We start from the raw sequence: 16,201 nt of genomic DNA on the forward strand, positions 1-16,201 counted from the left end.
TCGCCTAGTTGGCCGCGCACGGTCACATCCTGTCGATTCTTCAGCATCATAACAGCAAGCCGCTGCTGGTCATGCCTTAGTACGGGGGGGGTTTGCAACCCACCCCGTGCATCAATGCTAGTACAATCGCGTTTCGCAGTCCCAGACAGTTCTAACCTGAAATTCACTCCACATCACTTCCATTTCTTGTCTCTTCGTGGTGATCTGGTGTTTCGCCCTCTTGTTCGCACGACTCCCTTTGTGAGGACCGTCTCCGCCGTCTTGTTCTTTGTCTGTGGCTCCCCTTCGCCAGTCTCCATCCCTCCAGCCATTCCCATGCCTCACTGGGCGATGCAAAGAACCAGGTTTTTCCTTCTGCCTCCACTCTTAGCTTGGCGGGGTAGAGCATTGCGTATTTAAGTTCTCTGTTGCGGAGCTCACGCTTGACCTCCGTGAAAGTGCGTCGTTGGGCAGAGACGGCTGCCCTGTAGTCCGGGTACAGGGTCACCACGCTATTGTCTATTCGAAGAGGTGGGCCAGTCCTGGCCGCTTGCAGGATTGCATCCCTGTCTCTAAAATTAAATATTCTCGCCAGGATAGGCCAAGGGGGGGCTCCCGGCTTGGGACGTCCGACCGGGACCCTATGCGCCCTTTCCACCGAGAAGAACTTGGAGAGTCCACGAGGACAGTGTTGCGTCTGTATCAGCTCCTCCACAAACAGGTCTAAAGCTGGACCCCTGACAGTTTCCGGAACACCAACTAGGCACACGTTGGTGCGCCGAGAGCGCCCTTCCTGATCATCAAGTTTTTCCGTTAGCTGTTTTTGTGTGAGCTCCATTTGGCGCACTTGCTTCTGCAGAGTTGCTGTATCTGTGACAGGGCCTTCGTTGTAGTTTCGATTTCCGTAACTCTTGAGCCCATCTTGGAAAAATCCGCCCTAAGTAGAGTTACCTCACCTCTAGATGGAGCCTTTAGAAGTCTGCATTTGTAGCAGGGTAGTCATTACGTCCTTAAGAGTAACCTCCTGCCGTTGTTCTTGCTGCTGTCTTTTTGCAGCATTGTCTGCCATGTTAGGTCCTCCTTGTTGGTCCTTTGTAACAGTGTACTTTTCGGTGCGCGTTTCTTTGGTACCAGGAGCTTATTTACTGTGTACCACCTTCAACTTCGTCCAGAGCCCTCTATCCTTCACATATGGCCTGGGGGCTTCTGTTTGCCACCCTGTCTTGCCTCTGGGACTGTGCCTCTTTCCACACCCTGGGTCACCATCCACCTTCTCCAGCAACTATGGAGCGTCAGGGTCTCTCTGCCAGGAGTCAGCACCATTCACATCGGCGCCCCTCGCTCCCTTGCTTCCCCTTTGGATTTCTTAAGGCCCGAGGGGGGTCTCAGGCTATCCCGGCTCACGTACCATTCTTCCGTATAACCGGCCCGCTTCGTCAGGGCTCAGACAGGGATCCACAGCAGCCCCAGCCTCTTTGGAGCCGCGCTGACCGCCCCCCCGTGGGGCACACCTTAATCCTCTCCAGTGACCCGCCGCAGCGAGCCGCCTCTCCGGCCCGGCGTCTCCCTCAATCTTGGGCCGTCTGCTTTGCCGCTGCGTACGGCCTCGGCACCTGCTGTGGCTCGCGGCACCTCCACTGGGGCCAGGCTGTGACTCCGCCTCCCGGGCTGGATCGACTCCTGCGGGACGCGCCAACTTTCTGTTTGTGGCTATCGGTACCGGGGGCATTGCGGTGGCAGTAAGAATGCACCTCGTTGCCTAGAGGTCAGGGTTCATTCCAGGATTGTCAGGGGTTGTGTCGGTGGGCTCTGGAGCTCCTTTAGGCTGCGGCCATTTCCCACCGCCGCTAGCCACGCCCCCCCCTGTTGGGTTAAAAAAATGTTTGGGTTATTAATTTGGATTTTACTCCCAATTGTCCACTTTGGCAAAATTTTGAACTTGGTTCTGTCTCATTCGAACTTAGGCCCCCATCAGGATGGTGGGCGGATCGCTCCTGCCAGGCCGGCGGTAACCACCGCTGGCCTGGCGGGGGCCATCCGCCCGCCGTCCTAGCCGGAATGACCCCCCCGCCATATCAGTATGGCTGGGGGGTCAGCGGCAGACGGAAAGACCGTCCGCCGCGGTCGCCTGTTCTGGGTTGTCTAATCATTGGTTCCTTTGCTATAGGACGAAGAGCTAATGTGACACTGATGCTAGCTGGTTAGGGTTTCTAGGCACTAAGGTGCATTTTTTGGTACACCACAATTCACTGAGGTCCTGGGTCTCTGTGCACAGTTCTGTGCAGGAATAGTATCCCTGCGACACTTACTTAGATTTGTTTCTATGTAGTCATCATATTAGGCCTTCTTTTCATCCCTCTTTCAAGGATGTTATTGCATCAGCAGAGGTTTTGAAAACTGGTGCCTATTCATGTCAGACGATAGTTGTGTATGTTATATTCTGACATGCCAACCACTAAGATACTTTTTAATCTGGCTCTTAGTTACTGTAATGCTATTTATTCACCAGACATGATGTTATGGGGTATCTCACAGTTTTAATATGAAACATAAAAAAAAGTAAATTAATAAACTTCTTTCTCTGAGAATCTTTCCATCTTTAAATAGATTATTAAATCTAAGCCTAAAAGAGTTCAAAATCTTGATCCTTTTCCCATGGTTTGATCATCATTCCTGTATTAAACAAAATCATAATTAAACAATGGGGTTATGAACTTTGCAGATTTTCATTCAATGAGCAAACAGCTGATGCCCAGTGGAGCCGCCTGGTTCGGTTGTTGAGGAGACCGGCCCGGGTTCTCCCGTGGCCGTCTCCTACCCAGCTGGACATCGGAGTGTGATGTATTCCTATAGATTCTGTATCGATCCCCCTATTCCTGACCCTATTCTGGTTAGCAAACTAACAAGTTAACTAGCAGCCATCTCATGAGGCAGAAAACCCCCATGATGCAGGAACCGTTATCTGATAAAGCCACACTACGGCACAGGAACGTGTTATCTGATTAGGTCATAACGCTTGCCATCTAATTAGACAAGCGATATTCCTCCAGCCCCTGATAAGGCATACGGAGTTCTCAAAACAAATCAAACCTATGACACCTTGGGAAAAACCCTGCGGCCATTGTTTTGATTTCACCGAGAACTTCAGCAAAAGAATGTGCTAACGACCTGGTCATATGACATCCTTATTGACGTATCTATGTCCATCCTTACGTCAATCTCGGCACCTTAAAGGTATAAATATTACCGATATTGCCCTATGCAAACACACGCGGTGGTGACGAGAACGGAGCAGCCAGACTTGCCGAAGCCCAGAGCAGAGCAGACCCCGCTGGCGCAGCCCCGCCTTCCTGACGCGCTGAGAACGTGCAGCTGCCTATTTCTCCTGCCGAGAAATCCAGCTCCGGCGCTTCCGGGTAGCCCTCGCAGGCAGCCTGGAATATCGAGACCAGAGACGAGAGATATCATCCCTCATCCATCCTAGATTCCAGGTACAGAACTGAATAACCCCTCACAGAGAATTCTTTAGTCAGTCACTTGGCAAAACAAACTTAACGTAAACTGTAACTTTCTATTCCCGCCCACGTATTAGGCTTAGGTCAGGTACACGGGGTAGGCGTAGCTAGAAACACCAGTTGAGTACGATTAACCAAATGTATATGTGTATGTAATATATTTTATCATTTTAAACCTTCATATGGCTTAGAAACCATATCAATGTGTTTACAGTATTATTTTATACTTCTGCTTTTAATGTATGCACTTTACTTAACCATAAGTATTGCAATAATATCGATCCATTTCTCTTGTATGAGAAAAGAGACTGATCAATAAATAACATCTTTTATTGAACACGCCCGTCTCTTCCTTTTCTCTACAAACTGATGAGACTAAGAATGCACGTACTGACTGAGTAAAATAAATTGCCTTTTGTTCACACGACTCTCGAGATACACTCTTGATTAGGGGAGAGCAAAGTTGTCATGTTCTATGGTTGTCAGAAACTAAATCCCTTCTTGTCTATCCAGGGAGGTTCAACTCCTCCTGCCTATTCGAGAAAGTTTCTAGTGAACTCTGAGCTAGCTGGCAAACCCAAAACTTTAAGTCTAATATCGACAGTAGTAGACCTAGTTAACGTCTGGTCTAGGCCTATACTATTGAAGGTATTATTCCAATGCGCAGAGCCTATTGCGATAATAGGAACTACACTACATGGCGCCCAACGCGTTTGGAAGGGCGATAAAACTAACGTAAGACATTTAGAGTAACTCAGTCGTGCTTTCTCACTCAGACCCCTTTTTTCCCATAATACTCCAAAGACGTCTGGAGTGGGTGAAAGGTAATATCCGCCAAACCTCGCAGGAGGAAACTCCTATGTATGGTACTTGGTTTAGTCAACGTTGAAGGATAAACCGTTCCAAAATATTGTGCATCTAATCTTTGTTTCCATAAGAAACCTGATCTGCAAACAAACAAAATAACCTTCTGTCGGTACAATGTCAGACAGTGAAGGAGAAAGAGAGGCAGTTAGATTAGCAACTGAAATAGCAGCAGCTGATACTGCACTGCAAGACGCAGACCCGGATATAATACTCATCCCGGTCATTAAAAGGAAATCTATAACTTTAAAACTTATAGAAAATGGACTGACACCTAGAGGTGGTACAGTCATATTCGTAATTGAGGCACACGAATATCGGCAGACAGAGGTATACTATTCATGGATAAATTTTCCAGCAGCAAATGCTGTAACAAAGTACTTCCACTATTACAAAGTAGAGGAACCTCCTGGAGAGTACACTCCTTTCGAGGAGGTGGAAGTACCACTTAAATTTCAAGAGCATTTGCTCTTATTTAATGGCGCCCTAAAACATAATAATCACATCACCAGGCTCGGTCCTTTAGGTAGACCAGGAGCAACGTGGCAGGTCCTAGCCGGATACACACCACATCCAGACATCAATGGGATGTCTGCAGCAGAGCTGTTAACACAGCTAAAACAATTAATAAAAATACATAGACAATTAGTCCAATATGTGATGCGGACTTCAACAATTCAGCCAGCAATTAAAATTCCACAGCTGACCCCTCACCAGGGGAACACAAATAAAATTACACCACAGAACATTCAATCATGCCTAGGTAAAGTACCAGCTAAACGGGAACAAATACCATTCTGGTTAGCACAAAAAATCACCCAAATCGAGGCTGTGTTTCCAGACACCACCCCGTTAGAAAAACACAGGATTCTGACTATCTGTCTTCCAATGGGAATCGCACCACACATTGAGGACTGTGACACTTGGGGTACAGTCTTTGCTTCCATCTACACAAAAACGCACGGTGTTCCATCTATTTCGGTAATACCAGATGTGCTAAAACAAATTCAAGATGAATATGGTCCAGAACCCGCTTTAACTCTTGGTATGAAATTACTAAAAGACTTCAAGCAGGTCTCGGCTATATTATTAGCCAACATAAAAGGAGAAGCAGTGAACGTGGCGATCCGCCAGAGGTTAAAAGAGACAGATATAGCAGACCAACCAGCTGAAATTGCCAGAATCATAGAAAAATCCTATGAGGAACTAGGTAGAGATAGTTTAGGTGAAATACCAGTAAAACCACAACTGATTGAAAGTCCTGAAAAAATATTTTTTAATAATAACTCAACATCACAAAAAAAGAGCTGGGATGGAAACAAACAATCCAATCCTAAAGAAAAGAAATTCCAGTCCAGAGGAAGGTCTCCTAGGCGAAGAGAAAAATCTCCGAACCAAAGACACAGGTCACCCCAGAGTGACCCCTCTGGGAAAAGATATAACCTTAGAAATAGGGATAATATAAAGAAACCTGATAGATATCAAGACATTGATACACGTCCCTCTCAATCTTTTCAGACTTCCTCGCAGAAATCGGAAAGAAGAGGACGATCAGAACAAAGAGAAGAGCACGCCAAGTCCAAAGACAAGGAACCTGCTCAGCTAAAAAAGAAATTACAATTTCCAAAAAAGAAGGTAGCCAGTGTCAAGGTAGTTAACAATGCCGAGAATACTGAGGACACAACTGAAAAACGGAGAATGGGCTCAGACAATGCTAGACAGCGCAGCAGAAGTGAGCATAGCTCGCAAAGTCCTTATGAATCATCTGGAGACAGTGGACACGAATGAATATCTTCAAGTGGAAACTGCAGACACCAGAGTTAGCAAACCTCACAAAATATATGAAATAACTTTACGTATAGAGGGGGATAAGACTAGAAAAATAAGGGGACTATTTTGGCATAATCTCTCCAAGGGCTATGACATCCTTCTAGCTGAAAAGGACTGGCCACCAGAATTTGTCAGGGAGTGCCCTCATGGCGAAGAAATCATTATGCCTGCCTTCTCAAATCATATCCCAATTCATAAAAAATACACACTTGCCAGAAAGTGGGCAGTAGCCCTAGCTCCTGCTTTATATAAAAATCACGTAGGATGGGATGAGGACTCTCCTCCTCACAAAATCCAGTTAAAATCACAACCTACTGCACAGAGGCAGTACCCAATTAAGCAAGAAGCTAAAAAACAGGTAAAAGAAATCCTAGATCAGCTAGAATACCAGGGGGTGATTGAAACTTGCACCTCACAAATGAACAACCCTTTGTTTCCGGTCTCCAAACCAGACAATTCATATCGTCTAGTTTTGGATTACCGACACCTTAACTCATGTTGCAAAACTTTTGCAGTGCAAAACTCGCATAGTGCTGCACTAATGAATAACATAGTGCGCAAAAAATACAAAACAACATTAGACATCTCTAATGGATTCTTTTGTCAAAACATAGCACCAGAGAGCAGATATTTGTCTGCATTCTCAATAAATGGCACTCAAAAACAATTCTGTCGGTTAGCCCAGGGGTACAAGAACAGCCCAGGAGTATTCTCAGCAAGAGTAACAGAATTACTACAAACATATGACGACGAAGCATTATCGTATGTCGACGACATATACTTAACAGATGATGACTTGGAGACTCACTTGAAGAGAGTGAACACCATAATACTTGGGTTCGCAGCAGAGGGTTACAAATTCAACTTTAAAAATTCCAGAATTGCCCATCTGTCAGTCCTGTTCTTAGGATATGAATTATCAAGTGAAGGCAAAAGCCTGGCTGACAATTTCCTAGAGAAATGTGCCGTACTCCAAGCACCTAGAACACTAAAAAACCTACAGTCAATTCTAGGCTTCCTAAATTTCGGAAGAACATACATTGCAAATTACGCAGAAAGGGTCAAACCCCTTTATGATCTAATAAAACCGGATTTTAAAAGAACCAATTGGACTCAAATACACACAGAAATTCTGAGATCCTTACAAACAGACATGCTAATTAAAACAAAATTAGAAACACGTGATAACACACGCAATCTTGTGATTCGAGTCATCCCAGGAAGATGCGGATTCACATACCTGACCTCTAATGAGGGAGAAAAGGTACCAATTGCATTCAAATCACACTTGTACACAGAAGCTGAAAAGAAATTCAGCATTAAAGAAAAAATTGTTCATGCAGTTCAAACCGCAATAGCTAGAGAAAAAGATCAAGCAGACGGTAGACACACCACGGTCAGAACAGCAGAATCAGCCTTTGAGGCATTAACAACACCATGTAATTTACCAACAACAACATTGAATCCGGAATGGATACAATGGGTGAATTCAATCACAACGGACAAAGTATACTACTACTTTGATCCAGAACTAGAGGAACTAAAAAATCTAGAATATGAAAGAACATTCCCTCTGCAAATCGACATTCTGCCCTTACGACAATACGCTTGTGTAATCTATACAGACGGACATGCTCAACCTTCCGTTTGGGGAGAACAAGCATACAACCCAACATGTGAGATCACAAAAAAAGTGTGGCGCGGAGGTAAACTAAGACCTCTATTAACAAAAACACACTCAGTAGAAACTAATTCAGAACAACAGACTGAAATAATAGCATTGAAAATGGCGCTAGATAATGCGGATCGCGAATTCCCGACACTTATAGTGTCCGATTCATATTACTGCGTCAAATCATATACCAACGATTTGCAGACATGGATTCAAAACGGTTACAAAGATGACACAGATGCAACAATAAAGCAGTAACTGCTCTGGGAACAAATAGCTCTTTTACAAAAAGAACTACCAAAGACTCACGTGACACATTCACTGAGTCATCAGCGTGATGGCGTTCACGTTGCAGGGAATTCATTGGCTGAAACAGCCACAGCGGTAGCAACTAAATCGGCTTCCGTAGTTCGGAAAAAGCGTACAGTGAAGTATATTGACGGTGAAACAGTGCTGGCGGTGAAAACGTCATCAAAAGGTGACTGCTCAGCGCTACCGATCAACTATCCACTCAATTATACATACATAATCGATGCAAACTCCGTCCCTTTTGCTCGAATCCCTGGAGTGGGGGATAGAGTGATTCCAAACATGGACAGGAGAAACTTGTTAATAGCAGACGCACATATGGGCGAGGGTCTCAGACACCTCAAACTAAAAGATTCTCTGGAAGAATTACAATCAAGGTACTGGTGGCCAGGCATGAGCCTGCATCATACCATTTTTGTAAAGAACTGCCAAAACTGTAACAGAAATCGCAGTGGTGAGAGAAACGGTGTAATACCGTGTCGTTTCACTCCAGAAAACATCAACAGTAAAAAGCAAAGCGTCCGATTAACATATACAGGCTAGTTTCCACTTATAATGTAGATCACCAGCACTCGGCTGACGTCTGGACTGTTATACAAAGATTTGCGAGTCTAAATGGCATATACGCTAAGAGCATGCTACGTTTGACCATTGTTTTCAATCTGGCCCTCCAGCCTGAGGGGAAACATGGCCAAATGAGCATAGCACAGCGGGAATCTTCTCACTTCCTTCCTGAGGGATACTGGATGGTGTAAAGAAAAAACCAAGGCATAAAGCTATCTATAACAGAAAGGATATTAGGTTCGGGAGCTGGGTGGGTCAAACATCTAATAAGTGTCCAACGTAGTCTAAATAACCTGCCAAGAAATTCTCTGAAGGGATTCAGTCCGTACGAATTATTATTTGGAACTAGGATGTTAATCTCTGACCTTGACAGTCAGACTTCAGTGGTAAAGGAAAAAAGCTTTGATATCAAAGATCGTTTGGCTATTTTACAGGACTTAAACGAAACAAGAAAAGACCTGAGCAACATAAAGTTGAAACAGCAGCCAACAACCACTGAAGAACCACCACCTGTCCCAGCAAGACCTGTCTGGATTCCAAAAATCGGGGATCTAGTCAGAGAAAAGATCGCGGTAAAGAAGGAATTTGGGCCTTCTTACAGAAAAGCAGTTCCTGTCTTGTCTGTCAACGGGACAAGATCAGTTGTACTACCGCCGCTTGCTGGTAAAAAGGAGAACCGAGTTGTATCCATCGACCTGGTAAAACCACAATCATGTGGCCAATAACAAATAGTAGGCCGAGTGGACTCCCCATAAGTAGCAGAACACCAAGGTTTGCTACCAGTACAGAGGTACTAACAAAGAGGCTAATCACATTCGAAACGCCTACAGAAGAACAACAAGGACTATGCAACAATGCAATGGAACTTAGACCTCTGAAAACCCAAATAAAAACATTTAGCAGAGACACACCAACCTATAATGAAGTAACAAACGACTATGCAAGAAACAGTAATCCTGAAGCTATTGGAACAATTGACAGAACTGCATCCGGCTACTTCATAAACTTCGATGATTCCTCTGAAGGCTTCACTGAATCAAAAACACAGCCATCAACAAAAACCTTTAAAGATAAAGTTAAAGTACTTTTGAAACAACTGAAAGAAACATATCTAATTTCTCCATGGATCGAATTTTGGGTGGGTTTTGGTGCATTTATCCTCATACTTTGGCTCATCATGATACTTACTTTGGGACGCTTCATTGAGGGAAAATATGCTAAAATGGACACAGCAAGTCAGAAAATCAACTTGATCCTCAAACCACACACATCTTCACACGTCGAGAAAAGAGAACTTTCTTCAGTCAACTTCACAGCCAATCCTATACCGGGTGGGGTAGCATGGGACAACACTGACTACGAAATCTATGGTCCGGTTGAAATCCTGAAATATCCACACCAAATTAAGATCTCATTGAGTGACTTTGTAAAACCAAGCTCATTTGCTGATGATTGGGACTTCGAAAGTATAAACAATATGATGTCTGACTTAGTGATGTCTGCTAAATTTACCAAACATGATTATTTGCAGGGTTCTACAAATTATGATAGTATGGACTGTTATAACCACTATGGTAACCATTTTCTACATAGATCTGCACAACCTAGAAATGTTTTAAATTATAATCAATGGGAACATTGTGCAACCCCTCCAAAAGGAAGCTCACGAACCGTTTACGACAAATATTCATATTTTTTAGGTTTTAACATAAGTAATGCTGAAACATTTTATTTCAAATTGTCAAATAAGACAGGAACGAAGACCATGATAACAAACACAAAATTGATCTATTCAGACTCATTCTTTGAACAAATGAATACTTTTGGTTTTGATTATTGGGACAAATATGTTGAATTGAAAAGTGTTTGGGGCACAAAAGAATGGCAAGTACAGGGTACAGAATCTTTGTTTAGAGCCTGCATGATCCCAGAACAAATTATATTTTTAAATGACACTGTTCAACAAACTACCTGTCTTGGCTTAGCCAAAATCAAAGACTTAAATAAACCGTCTATTCCAAAACCAACAATGAACAGCAATAGCTCTACAGATGAAGAGATAGACGTAAATTATGTATTAACCCAAAACAGAACACATCCAGATTGGAAAAAGTGGTTGATCTGGCCCACAGATACTAATAACTGTCAAGACAGATTCCTGAACAAAACACAGGGGTTCAAAATGACCAGGCCAGACCCTAGATATTCCCAAAGACATCACCCAGGAATAATAACCACCTACAGTGTGGGCAAATTATGTCTTCAATGGCTACAAACTTCCACACTGGCAGAAATTAAGCAACACCTAACTTTACTTACTGATGGTGCTGACTTGCGTGATTTCATTATGGGACCGCGCAAACAGCGTCAAAAACGTTTCATAGCAGCCTCTGTATATGCAGCATACAACGAGGCCTGGAAGGTTACTCAAATTGAGACAGCAGAAAGGATACGGGAAATTGACCGTATTAATTTGGAAAAATCACTTTCTGTAGTGGACAATGGGTTAATGACTCTGTCCTCCAGAATTTTTTCTTTGGACAGCATTGTGTCTTCAGCAATCGACATATTATCGCAAGACTTACTGTTATTACAACACGGTCAGTCCCAATTGCGTTCTATTGTACAGCTTGGCTGGACGTTACAAAATCTGCGTTCAGGCTATGTGCCTTGGCGTTTAATCAACACAACGTCACTTTTCAATATCTTTAACCTTACTGATAGACAAATCAGTATGGCCCAGAAGGGTGCTGATTATACAATCCTGAGCATTGAGAAACTTGAGAGATTACCAGTGACAATGTCAGAACGACCTGTCAGTGAATGGATAATACATGGGATAATTAATATTCCAATATCAACCTTCAGGTTTCAATACTGCCAAAAATATATACAGGCTGGCATGTACGAAAAGCTGGGAAAGGGGTACATTAAAACAACATGGAACTTGCCCTATTCACATGCATGTGTCAGTAATAAAGGACAGAAAGTGTTTCTTAGTGGCAATAATTGTGCAATGTCACTAAGCGGTACACTTCTGTGTAACGGAATTAGTTTGCATGGAGCCTGTGAAGGGAACTCAAATAACCTTTCATGTCACCAGCAAGGCGCACCTGCAACAGAGATTGAACCATTCTTTCAAAGACTCTATAATGGGAGTTACATTCTAATTGTAGACCGCAGATGCTGTAGTCTTATGCCCGGGACTCCTTATCTCGTAACTACGACTGCGAAGGTCAAGTGCTGTGGACACTCATTGTTCCCCAGCTCCTTTCCAGACAGGGAGGCAAGGGCATGGCCCAACTTGAAAATTACTTCTATTCGAATAGATACTTTAAGCAGAATGAAAACAGTGCTTCTTCAGACGCCGACAAGGCTCACGTCATCAAAAGAAACGTATGATCTCCAAGTCGCAAGGACGACTGCAGAGATACATTCATTGTTATCAACTAATTCCCCCAGACATTTCGCAGAAATCCTGAATGAAATCTTAAATATTTCTGATACCAGTGGAGTCTCAAAGGTATTTAAGACAGTATTTTCGATGGCATTAACACCATTCAAAGCCATACTGGGTATTTTTCCAGATTTCGTCCATTCGATTTTTGGCGGACTTCCCCTCATTTTGGGACTAATTGCAGGAATCCTATTCCTAGTCCTTATATTTCGTTATGGCAAACCATGTCACAGACAAAACACCTGCGACAAGGGAAGAAACAATCCTAGCCATTGGATACCAGGACCGGATATCAAAAATCCTGGGACTACCCCGGCTTAGAGACCTGAACATGACTTGGTTTCTATCCTTTCGACCAATGTGGCAACGATGTGTTTTACCTGTATTAAGGTGCCTGCTATGCGGAGAAGAATGCGTGTTAGACATCTGTCTGACGCTACAATCGGATGCGCCAATGGATGCAGAAACATTGTTGAGTCCAACAAAGGCTCATGCTTTGTGCTGCCCTCAACGGCTACCAATCCTGATGACGGCATTCGTGGAAGCTTCACCACTACGATTAAGGGGTAGTGAGGTTCAAGATGAAAGCAGCATCGATCAGGTACGACCTTCTGTCAGCAATCCAAATCAGAATGTCAATGGAGACAATCATGCGCACGAATGCATGGTTACACCTATTTCCGAGTTAGTGGAACTCTCCCAGGAAGCTGTTGACAACTTTTTCGAGAGTCTAAATGATATGATGTTCTCACCGGAGCAGAAATAGAGACTTTTGAGCAAGCTCGTACACGGCGTTCCCTGAATTTGGCCTTCAACTTTAATAATACAGTCGCATGAACAATTTTCCCTCCAGTTCACGGACAGCATATTTTTCAGCAGCCCCAAAATATTTTTGCATATTTTTCGGGACACTATCTTCTGCTTAAAGTAAGAACTATTCTTAGAGAACTAACATTTCTAATTTTAGATAGTTTATAGACATTAGCTGCCCGCTGGTATGTTCATAAATATTTTATTCTGTGATGGAATGGTCTCGAACTTTTTTTCTGTATTAAGAGCCATTTCATGTGTCAATTTTCATATACAAAATAGCAATAATGTATACAAATGCGTGATTACTTTAGCATTTTCCTACAGCTTGAGTGCATACTATACATATGACGGCATTTTTTCCGTGTATTTGATAATTTCAAAATGCATTTATGTATTTTGGGGTGGTAAGGTATACACATTACTCTATAGTATGTTTTACTATGCATAGATTAGTAAATATGTCCATAGTTAGCGTGGAGTGGGTGTGATGTATTCCTATAGATTCTGTATCGATCCCCCTATTCCTGACCCTATTCTGGTTAGCAAACTAACAAGTTAACTAGCAGCCATCTCATGAGGCAGAAAACCCCCATGATGCAGGAACCGTTATCTGATAAAGCCACACTATGGCACAGGAACGTGTTATCTGATTAGGTCATAACGCTTGCCATCTAATTAGACAAGCGATATTCCTCCAGCCCCTGATAAGGCATACGGAGTTCTCAAAACAAATCAAACCTATGACACCTTGGGAAAAACCCTGCGGCCATTGTTTTGATTTCACCGAGAACTTCAGCAAAAGAATGTGCTAACGACCTGGTCGTATGACATCCTTATTGACGTATCTATGTCCATCCTTACGTCAACCTCGGCACCTTAAAGGTATAAATATTACCGATATTGCCCTATGCAAACACACGCGGTGGTGACGAGAACGGAGCAGCCAGACTTGCCGAAGCCCAGAGCAGAGCAGACCCCGCTGGCGCAGCCCCGCCTTCCTGACGCGCTGAGAACGTGCAGCTGCCTATTTCTCCTGCCGAGAAATCCAGCTCCGGCGCTTCCGGGTAGCCCTCGCAGGCAGCCTGGAATATCGAGACCAGAGACGAGAGATACCATCCCTCATCCATCCTAGATTCCAGGTACAGAACTGAATAACCCCTCACAGAGAATTCTTTAGTCAGTCACTTGGCAAAACAAACTTAACATAAACTGTAACTTTCTATTCCCGCCCACGTATTAGGCTTAGGTCAGGTACATGGGGTAGGCGTAGCTAGAAACACCAGTTGAGTACGATTAACCAAATGTATATGTGTATGTAATATATTTTATTCATTTTAAACCTTCATATGGCTTAGAAACCATATCAATGTTTTTACAGTATTATTTTATACTTCTGCTTTTAATGTATGCACTTTACTTAACCATAAGTATTGCAATAATATCGATCCATTTCTCTTGTATGAGAAAAGAGACTGATCAATAAATAACATCTTTTATTGAACACGCCCGTCTCTTCCTTTTCTCTATAAACTGATGAGACTAAGAATGCACGTACTGACTGAGTAAAATAAATTGCCTTTTGTTCACACGACTCTTGAGATACACTCTTGATTAGGGGAGAGCAAAGTTGTCATGTTCTATGGTTGTCAGAAACTAAATCCCTTCTTGTCTATCCAGGGAGGTTCAACTCCTCCTTGCCTATTCGAGAAAGTTTCTAGTGAACTCTGAGCTAGCTGGCAAACCCAAAACTTTAAGTCTAATATCGACAGTAGTAGACCTAGTTAACGTCTGGTCTAGGCCTATACTATTGAAGGTATTATTCCAATGCGCAGAGCCTATTGGGATAATAGGAACTACACTACAGGAGCATGCCATCCCTCGTCCCGCCACTGCTGCTGCTGTTCTCTCACCTTGCCTCGGGTCAAGTTGAAGCTGATGCCGCAACTCTACGCCCATATGCTGCCTGCCAGACCTCGCTGCTGCCTCCCCATGCTAGGAACCGCCAGGATGTACCTATGAGAACCGCGAGACCTTCTTCAGGTGTGAAGGTGCCTGAGCCACGACCGGAGGATTGCCGTTTGCTGATGCCCCAGTGGTCCTGAATCCTGCATGCCCATCTCCACTCCGCCCGCCTTTGTGACCAGTGAATAATTTTTCTGATTTATGGGTGCGGGTGACATGACCTATGCACTCAACTTTTGTTGCTGCCCCAGTGGTCCCCAGCCTGCACACCTCTAGCACCATTCACACACTCCTGTTTTTGAGACTGTGTCCCCCCCCCCTTTTCTTGTGATTTTGACTTTTCTTGCTTACATGGACTGATTCGGCCTTTGAACTTTGCTCTGCCCGCCATTTTGTTTCTGGACACCGTCATTTCCCATGACCCTGACCCACCTTCTTGTTTTCGACCTCTGCCCCTTCCCTTCGTGTATGCATGCAGGACTGTAGTCTCTTCTCCTTTTCTCCCCCTGACGATCCTCTATTGTGCTTTCCCTCCCGCCTTTAAGTGTCTGAATCGTTTTCTCTTTTACCCAACTCCCTTTACTCACTCCCCCCTTAATCCCCTTCTCCCCCACCTATTCTGTTACTTCTATTCCTGACCCCTTTCCCTCTCTACCTCTTATGAGATGTCATTTACGGTATATTTTCTGTAAAAAAAAAATAATGTTTATTTATCTTTTGTGTTACTCCTGGTTGCTCCTCTTTTATTTACATCTTTGATGACTTTTCTGATTGCTATCATTCTCTCCTCCTTGTCCTTACCCTCTGTCCAAACCCCTTCCTTTCTGCGCTCCCCCTCTTTCTTCTCCTGCCCTCTGGCTGTTCTATGCCTTCACTTAAACCTATTCCTTTACAGCTACTCCTCTTGATGCCTCATCATTAGTCTTCTTATTCCCACCCACGAGTATTCCCTGATCCTTAACACATGTTTTCTGTTTCTTTTTATATGCACTATTGTGTAATTATTTTGTAACTTGTTTATACTGATACTCTGTAAAGCGCTCTGATACCACCGGGTCTAGCCAGCGCTATATAAAACTCTTAAAAAAAAAAAAGATAGATGACATGTGTGGCTATTAAAAAGTGAGTTGTAGATGTTCAACAAACAAATAATCATGTTCCATTTTTCTGTTGGCTCCTGAAGTAGGAAATGGGACATGTGGTGCTAAAAAATTAAGCAGAAGTTAGGTAGACAAA

This window comes from Lissotriton helveticus, chromosome 6, assembly GCF_964261635.1.
Source record: "Lissotriton helveticus chromosome 6, aLisHel1.1, whole genome shotgun sequence".
NCBI lineage: Eukaryota > Metazoa > Chordata > Amphibia > Caudata > Salamandridae > Lissotriton > Lissotriton helveticus.